At 41.4% G+C, this 13,563-nt stretch overlaps 2 protein-coding genes and 1 pseudogene across 3 annotated transcripts in view; 2 read left to right on the top strand and 1 right to left on the bottom strand.

Annotated features, from left to right (window-relative positions):
* Positions 1-10,942, top strand: part of LOC134212585 (uncharacterized) — a 12,865-nt pseudogene extending 1,923 nt beyond the window's left edge.
* LOC134212579 (dual specificity calcium/calmodulin-dependent 3',5'-cyclic nucleotide phosphodiesterase 1-like) overlaps positions 1-13,563 on the top strand; it is a 705,268-nt gene that overhangs the window by 170,386 nt on the left and 521,319 nt on the right. The window lies entirely within an intron of this gene.
* LOC134212583 (uncharacterized) overlaps positions 1-13,563 on the bottom strand; it is a 186,981-nt gene that overhangs the window by 33,974 nt on the left and 139,444 nt on the right. The window lies entirely within an intron of this gene.

Genomic DNA, 13,563 nt, shown 5'->3' with positions numbered 1-13,563 from the left:
GGCGGCGAACTCTATTCGATCGGAGCGTCTTGCGGAGTCAAAGTACTACGATTTCCAGCCACTATGCGTCTCCGAATTTCTCTGCTGGTATCATTTCGGCATCTCACTGGTAAAGTACACAAATTTTCTACCACCTCGATTTCGTCACCACCGATAACTCGCGGGGTGGCTCATTGTCTTCTCTTGACCTCTTCCTATCAGCTTCGTCTTCGACGTGTTGATCTGGTCCGATCCGCTTAGCTTCTCTCTTCAGTCTGATGTAGGCTTCCTCCATCTTCTCAAAGTTACGTGCCATAATATCTATGTCGTCGCGAAGCCAAATAGCTGGACGGTCTTGATTGTACACTCGTGTTAATCCCTGCTCTTATTACCCCTTCAAAGCGAGTTGAATAGCAGACACGAAAGACCATCACCTTGCCGTAACCCTCTGCGCGTTTCGAAGGGACTCGAGAATACCTCTGAAACTCGAACTACGCACATCGATCCATCGTCGCTTTGATCAACCGTGTAGTTATCCGAAATCCGTGTTCGTGCATTAGCTGCCATAGCTGGTCTCGATCGATTGACATATGCGGCTTGAAGTCGATAATAGATGATGTGTGGCACGTTGTATTCGCGACATTTCTGCAGTACTTGGCGAATGGCGAACACCTGGTCTGTGGTGGAGCGTTCGCCCGCCAAACCCCTGGTACTGCCCACGAACTTCCTTGCAATTGGTGCTAGTCGGACAGCATAAAATTTGGGAGAGTACCTTGTAGAACGGCATTCAGCAATGTGATTGCGCGGTAATTGCTACAATCCAGCTTATCGCCCTTTTGTAGATGGGCACACCTGCTTCGGTTCAACTTTCATCGACTTCGATGTCGTACAGCGCGGTACAGTTGTCGTCTCTTCGGTCTGATCTTCCTGCTGGCGCTTTTTCCTCCGGAAAATCGAGTTTTGTCTGTTCCGCGCCCGTTTATATCGTGCCTCGTTCGCCCTCGTGCGGTGTTGCAGCAATCTCGCCCATGCTCATTTCTTCTCTACTAACTGCTCACATTCACCGTCATACCAGTCGTTTCTCTGATCCGAGGGCACCGTGTCAAGAGCAGTGGTGCGGTGCTCAATGGCGGATCGAATATCTCTCAGCCATCTTCAAGAGACGCTGCGCCTAGCTGCTCTACCGTTGGGAGTGCCATTTCCAGTTGCTGCGCGTATTCTTGGGCTGTCTACCGTCTTGTAGCCGCCCAAGTGCGCGCGGCGTCCGACTTCGACGCGTGTTGTACACCGTCGAGAGTTTTGAGCGTAGGCATACTGCAACGAGGTAGTGGTCATTCAATATTCGCACTGCGGTAAGTGCGGACGTTCGTGATGTCGGAGAAGAATTTACCGTATCGATTTGGTTTTCCGTTTCTTGGTTAGGTGATCTCCATGTGGCCTTGTGGATATTTTTGCGGGGAAAGAAGGTGCTTCGGACTACCATTAGAGGTATGAAGCATTTAAATACCCTGGAGGGTCTAAGGGTCTAAACAATGTGGGATTATTGAATCAAAATAATAGTAGGTATTCTGAACGGTTAGGTCATGACATAGTTCTAAATCGCATGATACGAGGTCTAGATGAAATATTTCTTATTTCAAAATATTTACAATATTTTATTTCAAAATATTTGCAAAAGTCCAATGATTTAGGTATTTGTTCCTATGAGATAATTGTAGTTAGCATCATACTGGTTGATAGGAGAAAATGTTTTTGAAAAGATTTAATAAGCTTTTAAAATATCTAAAAACTAGATTAATCCACCTAGCGTGATGGTGCCTTTCTCGTTTCTTTCGAGTGAGTAATTTCTACGCACTTTTGGTGAAAAAAGTATTTTGACCATAACTTCTGAGCTCATAGTCCAATCCGGCCAATTTTCAACAGGAAACAACAGGACCGGATTCTGCATCGAATGACAACTTCTTGCGGCAAAATCGGTGAGGTACATATGTGACTAAAATGAGTGAGATTTTGAAAATGATTTTGGCCTTAACTTGAAACCCATAGTCCGATTGGGCAATTTTCAATAGGGCTGTCCACAAACCACGTAGACCGAAATTTCACTTTTCGAACCCCCGTCCCCTGTAGACTTTCGTAGACTTTTCAAACTCCCCTCCCCCCATGATGTCTACAGGACTTTCAAATTTTACAAAACACCATATGGATTGGAAATATAATGAATCAACCACGTTTTAAGCAATTCAGCTATTCAATTCCATTTCCATGAAAACATTACAACATAATTTGAATTTCAAACTTAACAAATTCACACTGAACAAAATCCAACAAAACAAAAATCAAATTGAAACGAAATCAAATTTAATCCTCGTCAATAACTCCTGAAATCAAATCTCAAAGCCAATTAATTTAAATACTGTTGAATTCAATTCCTCCTAGAGTGTGCACATGGTCACTCGTCCATATTTTGCATCGGCGCGCCACTGATAAAATCTTCACGCATCTGACCTATAATTCTAACGCCGGTTCATAATTGTGAAAATCGTGAATTTTCAGAATTTAGAAAAATTTCGAGTTGAAATTTTGAGAATGTCAAGTCACATTCCTATAATTTTTCGTGGAAATTTCGTAGAATTTCCCAATTGATAACGAAATACTCCAGAACTCTCGTGATAATTCCGATGCTTTTTGAAAATTCCATAACAATATCCCTTGAATAAGCATATGTTGAATTCCAAGATTTTCTTCTAAATTCTAAAGTTTCCCGTTAAAAACCTAGTAATTTTCGTGAAAATTTAGAATTATTTCGAGGTAATTTTAGTTTAAACGGACATTCCGAAATATTTCCGTGGAAGTTTAGAATGGTTTCCATGATATTTCTTAAGGTCTGAGGAAGGTTTTCCGTTAAAAAGCACTGGTAGCACTCTCTGAGAGAGAAAATTATTCAGCCCGCCAGAATGATGCTGTCAGTCGCCAAAATTATTTCATCATTATCGTTTACAATTGCTTGAGAATTTGCCGTAAACGGAGAACAAAGGAAAGCAATACGTATTCTATCACGAAAATGTAATACAGTTTCAACAGTTTGTGGTACGGTTATTAGCCAAATAACAAAATGTTGAATGGGATGTTAAATAATTCCACCATAAAAATTCGGCCTATCTCGCGTGGAAAATTAGTGCTGAAAATAAAAAAAAAATTTTAAGGACAGCATGTTATATATTGTCATTTATTGCTAATGTCGAGTATTAATTTAATTTATTTAGTCTACATCTAAACAGATAACACTGAATCAACTATTTGACGCTACAATACACGGTTCAAGGATCCATCCAAATGCCATCCTCCTGAGTGCTTTCAAGTCCTTCTCGAGCATTGTCCATGTTTCTTGTCCGTAGAGACTACTGGTCTTATTAGCGTTTTGTAAATGACACATTTGGTGCGGTGGCAAATCTTTTTTGACCGCAGTTTCTTCTGGAGCCTGTAGTAGGCCCGACTTCCACAGATGATGCGCCTGTCGCGCTTAGTTCCACCCAGAAGCATGTACTTTGTCTTTGACGTATTCACCACCAGTCCAACTTTTGTTGCTTCACGTTTCAGGCGGGTGTACAGTTCTGCCACCTTTGCAAATGTTCGGCCGACAATGTCCATGTCATCCGCGAAACAAATAAATTGACTGGATCTGTTGACAATCGTACCCCGGCTGTTACACCCGGCTCTCGGCATAACACCTTCTAGCGCAATGTTGAACAACAGGCACGAAAGTCCATCACCTTGTCTTAGTCCCTGGCGCGATTCGAACGAACTGGAGTGTTCACCCGAAATTTTCACACAGTTTTGCACACCATCCACCGTTGCTTTGATCAGTCTGGTAAGCTTCCCAGGGAAGCTGATTCCAACCCACCATCTGTTCGTTGATTTCAAGGCGGCATACGACAGTATAGACCGCGTAGAGCTATGGAAAATTTAGCTCTACGCGGTCTATACTGTCGTATGCCGCCTTGAAATCAGAGAACAGATGGTGGGTTGGAACCTGGTATTCACGGCATTTTTGAAGGATTTGCCATACAGTAAAGATCTGGTCCGTTGTCAAGTGGCCGTCAACGAAGCCGGCTTGATAACTTCCCACGAACTCGTTCACTAATGGTGACAGACGACGGAAGATGATCTGGGATATCACTTTGTAGGCGGCATTAAGGATGGTGATCGCTCGAAAGTTCTCACACTCCAGTTTGTCGCCTTTCTTGTAGATGGGGTATATAACCCCTTCCTTCCACTCCTCCGGTAGCTGTTCAGTTTCCCAGATTCTGACTATCAGTTTGTGCAGGAAAGTGGCTAGCTTTTCCGGGCCCATCTTGATGAGCTCAGCTCCGATACCATCCTTACCAGCTGCTTTATTGGTATTTAGCTGTTGGATGGCATCCTTAACTTCCCTCAAAGTGGGGGCTTTGGTAGGCTTCCATCGTCCGCTGAATTGACGTAGTCATCTCCTCCGTTGCCTTGACTTTCACTGTCTGTACTCTTAGCGCCATTCAAATGTTCCTCGTAGTGCTGCTTCCACCTTTCGATCACCACACGTTTGTCCGTCAAGGTGCTCCCATCCTTATCCCTGCACATTTCGGCTTCTGATAGAACTTGCGTGTTTCTTGAGAACGGCACAGCTGTTCCATCTCCTCACACTCCGCTTCTTCCCAGCGGCGTTTCTTCTTCTGAAAAAGGCGAGTCTGCTGTCTCCGTTTCGCCGCCATGAGCCTCTGGGTCTGCCTCTACTGCGATGTCCCGCTGGGTTCCAGTCTATTGCTTGTTTACAGATTCCGTTTCCGCCCCTACGTAGAGTGTGGCCGACCCAGCCCCACTTCCGATCCCAAATTTCTGTTGCTATCGGCCTCTGGTGACAACGACGATGGAGCTCGTTGTTTGAGATCCAGTTGTGAGGCCATACCAGGCCCGAATTATATACCGCAGGCATCTGTTAATGAACACCTGTAGCCGTTGAGTGTTCTCCACTGATACACACCATGTTTCGCTAGCGTATAGCAGCACAGATTTCACGTTAGAGTTGAAAATTCGTATTTTGGTGCGTTCACTTATCTGCCTGTTTTTCCAGATATTACTTAAACTCGCAAAGGCAGCCTTTGCTTTCTTGATCCGTGCGCCTATGTCGATCTTGGTACCGCCACCAAGATATTGGCTTACACCGGCTACTGTGAAACTGGAAGGAGTCACCGTGTTTACGTTGATAACTAAACCTCCCTAAGAGGAGCGCTCCGGCAAGGTCGTTGAGCTTACTCTGCATATCAGAGCGCCGTTGCGCGAGGAGTGCAATGTCATCAGCCAATTTGAAGTCGTTTAGGTGCTCCAAGGTTATAGGCTGCCATAACAGCCCGCGGTTTGTTTCACGGTCAATCGCATCTACCAGAATCTCGTCGATTACGATGAGGAACAGTAACGGTGACATCCTTGCCTCACACCAGCTACGACCCGGATAGGGTCGGACAGGACCTCATTGTGCAGCACTCTACACGAAAAGGCCTCGTACTGTGCTTCGATAAGGTCGATGATTTTCTCAGGAACCACTTTGCGTCTCAGGACGCCCCACATATTCTCGTGATTGAGACGGTCGAAAGCTTTTTCGTAGTCAATGAATACCAAGTAAAGGGACTCTTGGAATTCGTTGACCTGCTCTAGAATGATGCGGAGCGTGACATATGGTCCACACAGGAACTTCCGGCACGGAATCTTGCTAGCTGCCGCCGGAGAGTCGCATCGATTTTCTCCTGAATCCGGGCTAGGATAATTTTGCACAGAACTTTGAGAACGGTACACAGCAACATAATGCCTCGCCAGTTATCGCGTACAGTCAGGTCACCCTTTTTGACCACTTTCACTAAGATACCCTGCATCCAGCCGACCGGAAAAGTGGCGATATTACAAAATAAACGATTCATTAGTTGAGTGGATATCAAAGGATCATATGTGAGCATCTCGGCTGATATGCGATCGACCCCTGGGGCTTTGTTCGATTTCATGCTTTGGATGGCTGCTTGAATCTCTAGCAGTGATGGAGCTTCGGAGGCGAATGTTTCCGGTTGCGGCGGATCTCTCTCCTTCGTCGGCCAGAGTGTCTGCCCACGCTCGCTTGTCCCGTCGACACGAGCGTTTTACTTCCTTCTCAAGAGTCGTGTATCGTTGACGGGCTATTACTTTGGCTCCTCTGGTTTTTGATCGCGCTATCGCGGCTTTGGCTTCTCTTCGCTCCTCTATCTTCCTCCAGGTCTCATCGGTTTTCTCTGGGTGCGCAGTTCGCCCAGATTGTTCTCGCTGGTGGCGATGAAGGCATTCTTGATGGCGGTCAATAGGTCTTCCACGCTGTCACCTTCCGGAATATCTACAGCCGTATTTACACCGAATAATTGAGGCTAAATAATGACAACTGAAATGGCGGTTAGTAGTTGTAAAACTACGCTTATAAGACCGGTTGTCCTCTACGGACATGAAACATGGACAATACTCGAGGAGGACTTGCAAGCACTCGGAGTATTCGAGAGACGGTGCTTAGGACCATCTTTGGCGGTGTGCAAGAAGACAGTGTGTGGCGGCGAAGAATGAACCATGAGCTCGCCCTAATCTCTACGGCGAACCCAGTATCCAGAAGGTAGCTAAAGCCGGAAGGGTACGATGGGCAGGACATGTTGCAAGAATGCCGGACAGCAACCCTGCAAAGATGGTGTTCGCTTCCGATCCGGCAGGTACGAGACGGCGTGGAGCGCAGCGAGCGAGATGGGCAGACCAGGTGCAGAACGACTTGGCGAGCGTGGGGCGTATCCGAGGATGGAGAGATGCGGCCTCGAACCGTACATTGTGGCGTCAAATTGTTGATTCAGTGTTATCTGTTTAGATGTTAACTAAATAAATGAAATGAAATGAGTTGTAAAACTTATTTAAGCTAATAAAAGCTTAAGAGATGCCGTCGAAAATTTTTGAACACAGACTAAATCAAATACCAATGTCATACACTTATCTAACTTCTAGGCATCATGATCATTAAAGGTGCTTATGGGTGCTTGTGAAATTTAACTGTAATTGACATTGAGCGTTAGTGCTGAAATGTAATTTCAATCATACCTCCTCTATCTCTCTTTTTCAATTATTCTGGATAAATCTGGACAAATATTAGAAAATCTGGACCAGACAGCAGTCCTTCTGTATGTCTGAACCGTGTGAAAAAATCTGGAAGAATTCAAATAAATCTGGAAGGTTGGCATCCCTGCTTGCAACTGAGAAAAATGTGTGCAATTATTCGGCCGAACGGTTTTCGGTCAAAATGCATTAATCAAATCTCATGTATCTTCAATTAATAACTGTGGTTATGCAATTAAATAGCAAAGGAACTATTCATTTTTTGGATCGCGTGGCCCAGTTCAACTCCGCGAAGAAGAAGTAATCACAGTAATAAATCAGCTGCATTGAGGAGCGCTGCGCCCCGGCGCCCGCTAGAGCCCGCAATATTCATGGATTTTTCCGTGTCCTACTGTTTTACTTTTAACAAGTTATTCCAAGGAGAAGATCTTCCAGGAATACCTCAGCAGGTTCCTTTAGTAATTGTTCGTTATGTTTTTCAAGGAGTTCCTCCAGAAAATCACCCGCAATTTTTTTTTCTATCGTTCATTCAAACATGTTTTGCTTTGGAAATGCATCTAGGATCCCTGGATGATTTCTTTGGGAGTTTTCCTGCAATCCTTGATTTCTTTTAAGAATCTTTAGCAGTTCTCCCAAAATAGTTTTAGGATTTCTTCCAGAATCTTTCGGGATTTTTTGATTGGATTTGGTGTTTTCATTTGAAAACTTGGCAAGTTTTCCGATAAAATTCTCCGGATTCTTTCAGATCTTGTTACCGTCAAATGGGGGTGAGAATGGGTCACTGTTTCATGTACTTAGAATGTTTGTAGAATAGATTGAATATATCTGAGGGCAAGAAAACTAAATTATGAGAGACCTTTTTGAACGACTTTGTTATCCGACCTCCAGGCTGACGGATGCCCCATTCTCACCCCCTAGATCCATTGTCACCCCTGATGGCGGTACACTTCTTTTTCTCCGGGATATCCTTCAGAAATACTAAAATTTTGGAAGCATTCCTGTAGAAAAACTGGACGGAATTTCAAAAGGAAATTCTTCGACTGCAAATATAAATCCCTTAGGTAAATTTCCAGGGGGAAGGAAAACCAGAAGGAAAAACTGTGAAAAAAAAAAACAAAAACTTTATTGTAATAATAATAATATAATATATAATAATAATAATATAATATATAATAATATAATATAATATAATATAATATAATATAATATAATATAATATAATATAATATAATATAATATAATATAATATAATATAATATAATATATTATAATATATATATTAATATAATATTTAAGTACTCCGTCGGGTATCCAAAAGCGTAGAAGATGATGATCGGTCAAAAATTATCGATTGGGCTCCCTGGGCATTGTGTAACCATTGTGCTTGTCACACAAAATACATACTCATGCAATGGCGGACATAAAAAAAGCTTTCATTCAATAACTGAGGAGATGCTAATAGAACACTAAGTTGAGCAGCTAACCAAGTTCCAGTTGGAATGTAGAGCCATTGTAAAAGAAGATGACTACTTTTAACAACGCCCGGTGAGAACTCAATATGTTTACGAAGTCGCTACACCCAACCGGCGGTTGTTAGATTTTCTAACAATTCTGTATAAGAATCTACCAACCCCTGTATAAAAATTGGGCATATGCGAAATTGTTAGATTCTTATACAAAATATGTAAGAAAAGCTTACAATATTGTTAGATTCTTATACAATATTTGTATAAGAATCTAGCAATTTCGCATATGCCCAGCTCTTATACAGGTTTTGGTAGATTCTTATACAGAATTGTTAGAAAATCTAACAACCGACGGTTGGGTATACCAAAAATAGAAACGACCGGTGGGAAGATGGGGCGCTATCCTAAAATAGCACTCGGGAGGGAGCGTTATAATAAGAATGGCGATGAGGACTCCCGTATAGGTGCTCTAAGGAAACCAAGTTCCAGAAGAAAAAGAAGAAAAAGAAGAAGAAGAAAAAGACGAAGAAAAAGAAGGGCTCCTTGCTTAAAAAGTGTTGATCAAGGAGTGTAATTGTCGCTGGAAAACGCAAAAAACTTGCAATAAAAGAAACTGGCAATAATATAATTGTTCCTATCTTCAGAGGATAAAGACAATGTTGCTTTAAATTTTATCTGCATGTGGTAAGATGTTTGATGCGAACTGTTTAAACTGCGATTATTTGTATATATCAAAGACCAATGTTTGACAATGTTTGCGTTTTTATCTAAATGTTGACAAAATAGAAAATGACTTCAAAAACCGATTACTTCTGTTGCAGCTTGGGATGTCGAGTTAAGTTGTTGCGATTGTTGCGAGTTGAGTTTGTTCTGACATTTACGAAAGAAGACAATCTTGGTGTGATTGGCATTGGTTAAATTTTATATTCGTTAAATGTTATATAAAATTGTCCTTTGACCTCCTAAAATAAGCTAATTTTGCATTTGTTCTGGATAAACTATGCAAATATTTGACGTCAAGATAAAACGTCAGTAAATGAAACAAGTTTTCCAAGGCAAAAATCCCGGCAAAGACGGCGTTCCCTGTACTGCCGGCTTTAGTGCGCCAAGTACTCTCCGATTTGTAGTTCATCGATCTGCTCAATTCCACCGGCTCACAAAAGGTTGTTCCAATGACTTTCGTCGACAACCTTTCTACCATTTTTTTGACATGTTCTATATTTTGCCTTTGGAAGCATGCATTTTCTATCTCTGAGCTTATCATTTCTTTCCCTTCCAGGCTCATGTACTCTTCGAACGACCCATCCTGGGTAATGGTTTTTGAGGATATCACCAAACGAGACTACCAAATGAAGGACCATCAGTTGAACCTAGACGATGCCAAGATTGTGTACACAAAACTGGCACGATGGCATGCTGCTTCATTAGTTTTATCCGATACGGTAAATAATAATATTAAAAAAATTAGCCTCATTTCTTTCATTTCCATAATAGGTGCCAATCATTCCCAAGTTGGACAATAGCATCGCAAGTGCTATGCAGGCGGATATCAGTGAAATGTGGATTGCAAACATAGCTATGCTGGCCACACTCTGCCGCGGATGGCCTGGCTATGAAAAATACGGCGATCGTTTGGACAGCCTTAAGGACACCATCATAACTAAGATTAAAGACATCTTTCAGCTCAAGGACTCCAACCTGTACAATGTGCTGAATCATGGCGACTTGCATTACAAGAATATGATGTTCAAAATCGAAGATAGCGATACGAAAGACATTCTGCTGGTATTAATTAAAATAGTTCTAGTTGCTATCACCAAATTGGTTCTGTTTCTTTTTAGCTTGACTATCAATTGAGCTTCTGGGGGACTCCTGCATGCGATATCATCTATTCATTGTACAACACATGCTCCATAGAGACAAGAGCCAATCATCGCGATGAGCTGATCAAGTTCTACCACGACGAGTTCACAGCTACGTTGAATAAATTGGGCTATATGAAGAATATTCCGACTCTGATTGATTTACAAGTGGAAGTTCTAAAGTGCGGATATTTAGGTATGCTTTTGATTCTAATATATGTGCTAAATGTTATTGTTTTATCGTTTCTTGAACTATTACAGAAACATTCCTGTCGTGTACATTCCTTCCTATATTGATTGCACCATTCGAAGAGCTCATGTCCGCATCGGCAATTGAGAACCCAGAAGAAGGTTTCGAACTTGACTTTGGCAATAAAGAATTGATGCTGCACATATTTCAGCATCCCAAGTTTGTTTCAGTCATCCAGCGATATTTGCCTGCTCTACTTCATAGAGGGCTTCTAGAGTAATGATCAAGCAAATAAATTTCGATGTAAAAAAAATCAGGAGCAAGGTACACTGGGGGAGGTTGGAAAGGAAAAATCGATAGTTCATGTTTGATTTCGTGTAAAATTAATTTAAATGATCTAAATAAAATCAATAATTATGGGTTGTCGAAAATAGTCTATTCTATACACTCTGTGCATCAGAACAGTTCCACACCAAATCAGCAATTAACAAAACATTATTATCTTGATTAATTATGATTAATTATTTTAGAGCGTCTTAGGGGAAATGCTACAAGGTTAAAAGACTATTATTCTTCCATTCACTTCCACTATTCACTAGTGAATATGCTACAAGGTTAAAATACTATTATTCTTCCATTTACTTCCACTATTCACTAGTGAATAGTGGAAGTAAATGGAAGAATAATAGTCTTTTAACCTTGTAACATTATTATCTTGATTTTTTTCCGAATCTATGCACACATTTTCTGTACAACATTAAAAGTTATTGAGAAAAAGTGTCTGAGAATGAATGATTGAAATTAATATTTTAAAATCTGACTGAATTCGCCCTATAGTAGACCCCCTGGGGGTCCATAATAGGAATTTGCTTCCTTATAGTTGACACTTCATTTGATTTTTATGTTCCGTTTCGGGACGTTCTTCTTCCTTATCATGGACCCCCCCAAAATATTCCTATAATTGACACTCTCGTGTTTATTTTTTATAGAATTATAAAGAATCATTTACTTTTACTTCTGTAGCATTTCCAATACATGTGATCAAATCATAGGACTGTAAGGTAGGTTCTCCCGATGGAATTTTATAGCAAAATGTTTACATTGTACTGTAATAATGCAAAAATGGCTGAAGGGTCTACTATTGGTTGGGGGTCCACTATTGGGCACTTTACCCTACTTTTGAGGAATTCTTCTTTAATGGCTCTACATTCTGGATTAAATAATTTATTTATATATTTATTTATTTATATTTCATCTGACTGTATGGTCTACATGAAAACTTAATTACTATTTGGAACATTGTCAGTCATTAAAATATCTTGTCAAACAATACCGAAATCTAGATGCGTTGATGTTGAAGTCGAAATAAATGGCTCCTTCGTTGAAGCGACGAATCATAGCGACGAAGCAGCTGTTGGCGGCATAGTTCGTGCTTTGAACTGCTTCATACAATAAATCTCTAGGCCGGAGTGTACGAGAGGGTGCGTAAAGTTGTATCTTTGTCAACAAATCTGGCTCATCGTATTCAGAGAGCAATAATTTAGCGATAAAAACTGCTTGAGCCACATTCCTCCGCTTGCCAAGAGTATCCAGTCCTAGTAAGCGACAACGATCAGCGTATGGTGGAAGATTGAGCGAGTCCCTCCAAGGGAGATGGCGTAGTGCGTAGCGGACGAACTTATGCTGGACAGCTTCCAAACGAGCCGTCCATACGGCTTGATAAGGATTCCAAACAACTGAAGCAAATTCCAAATGAGACCGCACTAATGAGCAGTAGAGTGCTTTGAAACACAAAGGATCTCGAAATTCACTGGAAATTTTGAACATGAATCCGAGCTGGCGATTCGCTTTGTCAATAGTAGTAGATAAGTGACGATTGTAGGTTAACCTATCATCCAATATGACACCGAGGTCTTCGATATGGTCGACAAGTTGTAGAGTAGTACCTGCAATATTATAATCGAAGATCATGGTATCTACAGTGCGACGAAAGCTTATCACGTTGCATTTAGCGATGGCAAGAACCATCATGTTTCGATCACACCAATCATTGAAGATATCTAAACGTTTTTGCAATTCTAGGCAGTCCGCCAGGTTTCGAACAACGAGGTAAATTTTAAGATCGTCCGCAAACAACAGCAGTCCTCCACGCTGCAGGATGAAGGTAACATCATTCACGAAAAGCGAAAACAGCAATGGACCAAGCGTGCTTCCTTGGGGGACTCCGGAGCCATTCGAAAAACAACGAGATGAGTGGTTTCCTATATTTACGGTTACTTGGCGTTGCACTAGGTAGGAACGTAGCCAGTTATTTAATTGAAAGCTTTTCTATACCCGCCCTTTCATGAGTATGTATCTTGCGTGGCAAGTACAATGGATACACTATGTCCAGGGAGCCGAGAATGTCTGATCTGATAAAGTGCTACATCGTAGAGATCTGATAAAGTGCTACATCGTAGAAGGTATGAAGCGATTTTGGACAATGGAATAAATCTTTCATCAAACATCCATAAAGCCGAAGGGCCAGAAATGAAATTCATTTTTTTGCTCCGAATTCTTCAAACCAATTAGGGGCATCAAAAATATTGATTTCTTGGTACAGTCAACTTTCAGTATGTAAACGATCTAGGAGAATTGTTTCATTTTTCTATAACTGTAACAAATCCATCTCATCTCGAAACATAGCATGAAGTAAGTATATTCGGTATTTAGAACCATACCGTTTCAGGTGGTTCGAAACGAACCACGAAATCTGATTTCTTCATTTCGTTCGTTTCGTAAAAAACTTAAAAACAAAATTTAACGAAAGTCCGCGGAATTTTGAAACCATGCTTTATATTATCAAAAACTTCGGCTGTGCCGCTGAACCAAAACTTAACCGTAAAGCTGTTGTCCAAATTTTTATTAACGCCTACTAAATAACCCCATT

The sequence above is a fragment of the Armigeres subalbatus genome, chromosome 2, assembly GCF_024139115.2.
Source record: "Armigeres subalbatus isolate Guangzhou_Male chromosome 2, GZ_Asu_2, whole genome shotgun sequence".
Taxonomy (NCBI): Eukaryota; Metazoa; Arthropoda; class Insecta; order Diptera; family Culicidae; genus Armigeres; species Armigeres subalbatus.
The sequence above is the reverse complement of the archived record's forward strand: the minus strand, read 5'-3'. Positions and strand labels throughout refer to the sequence as shown.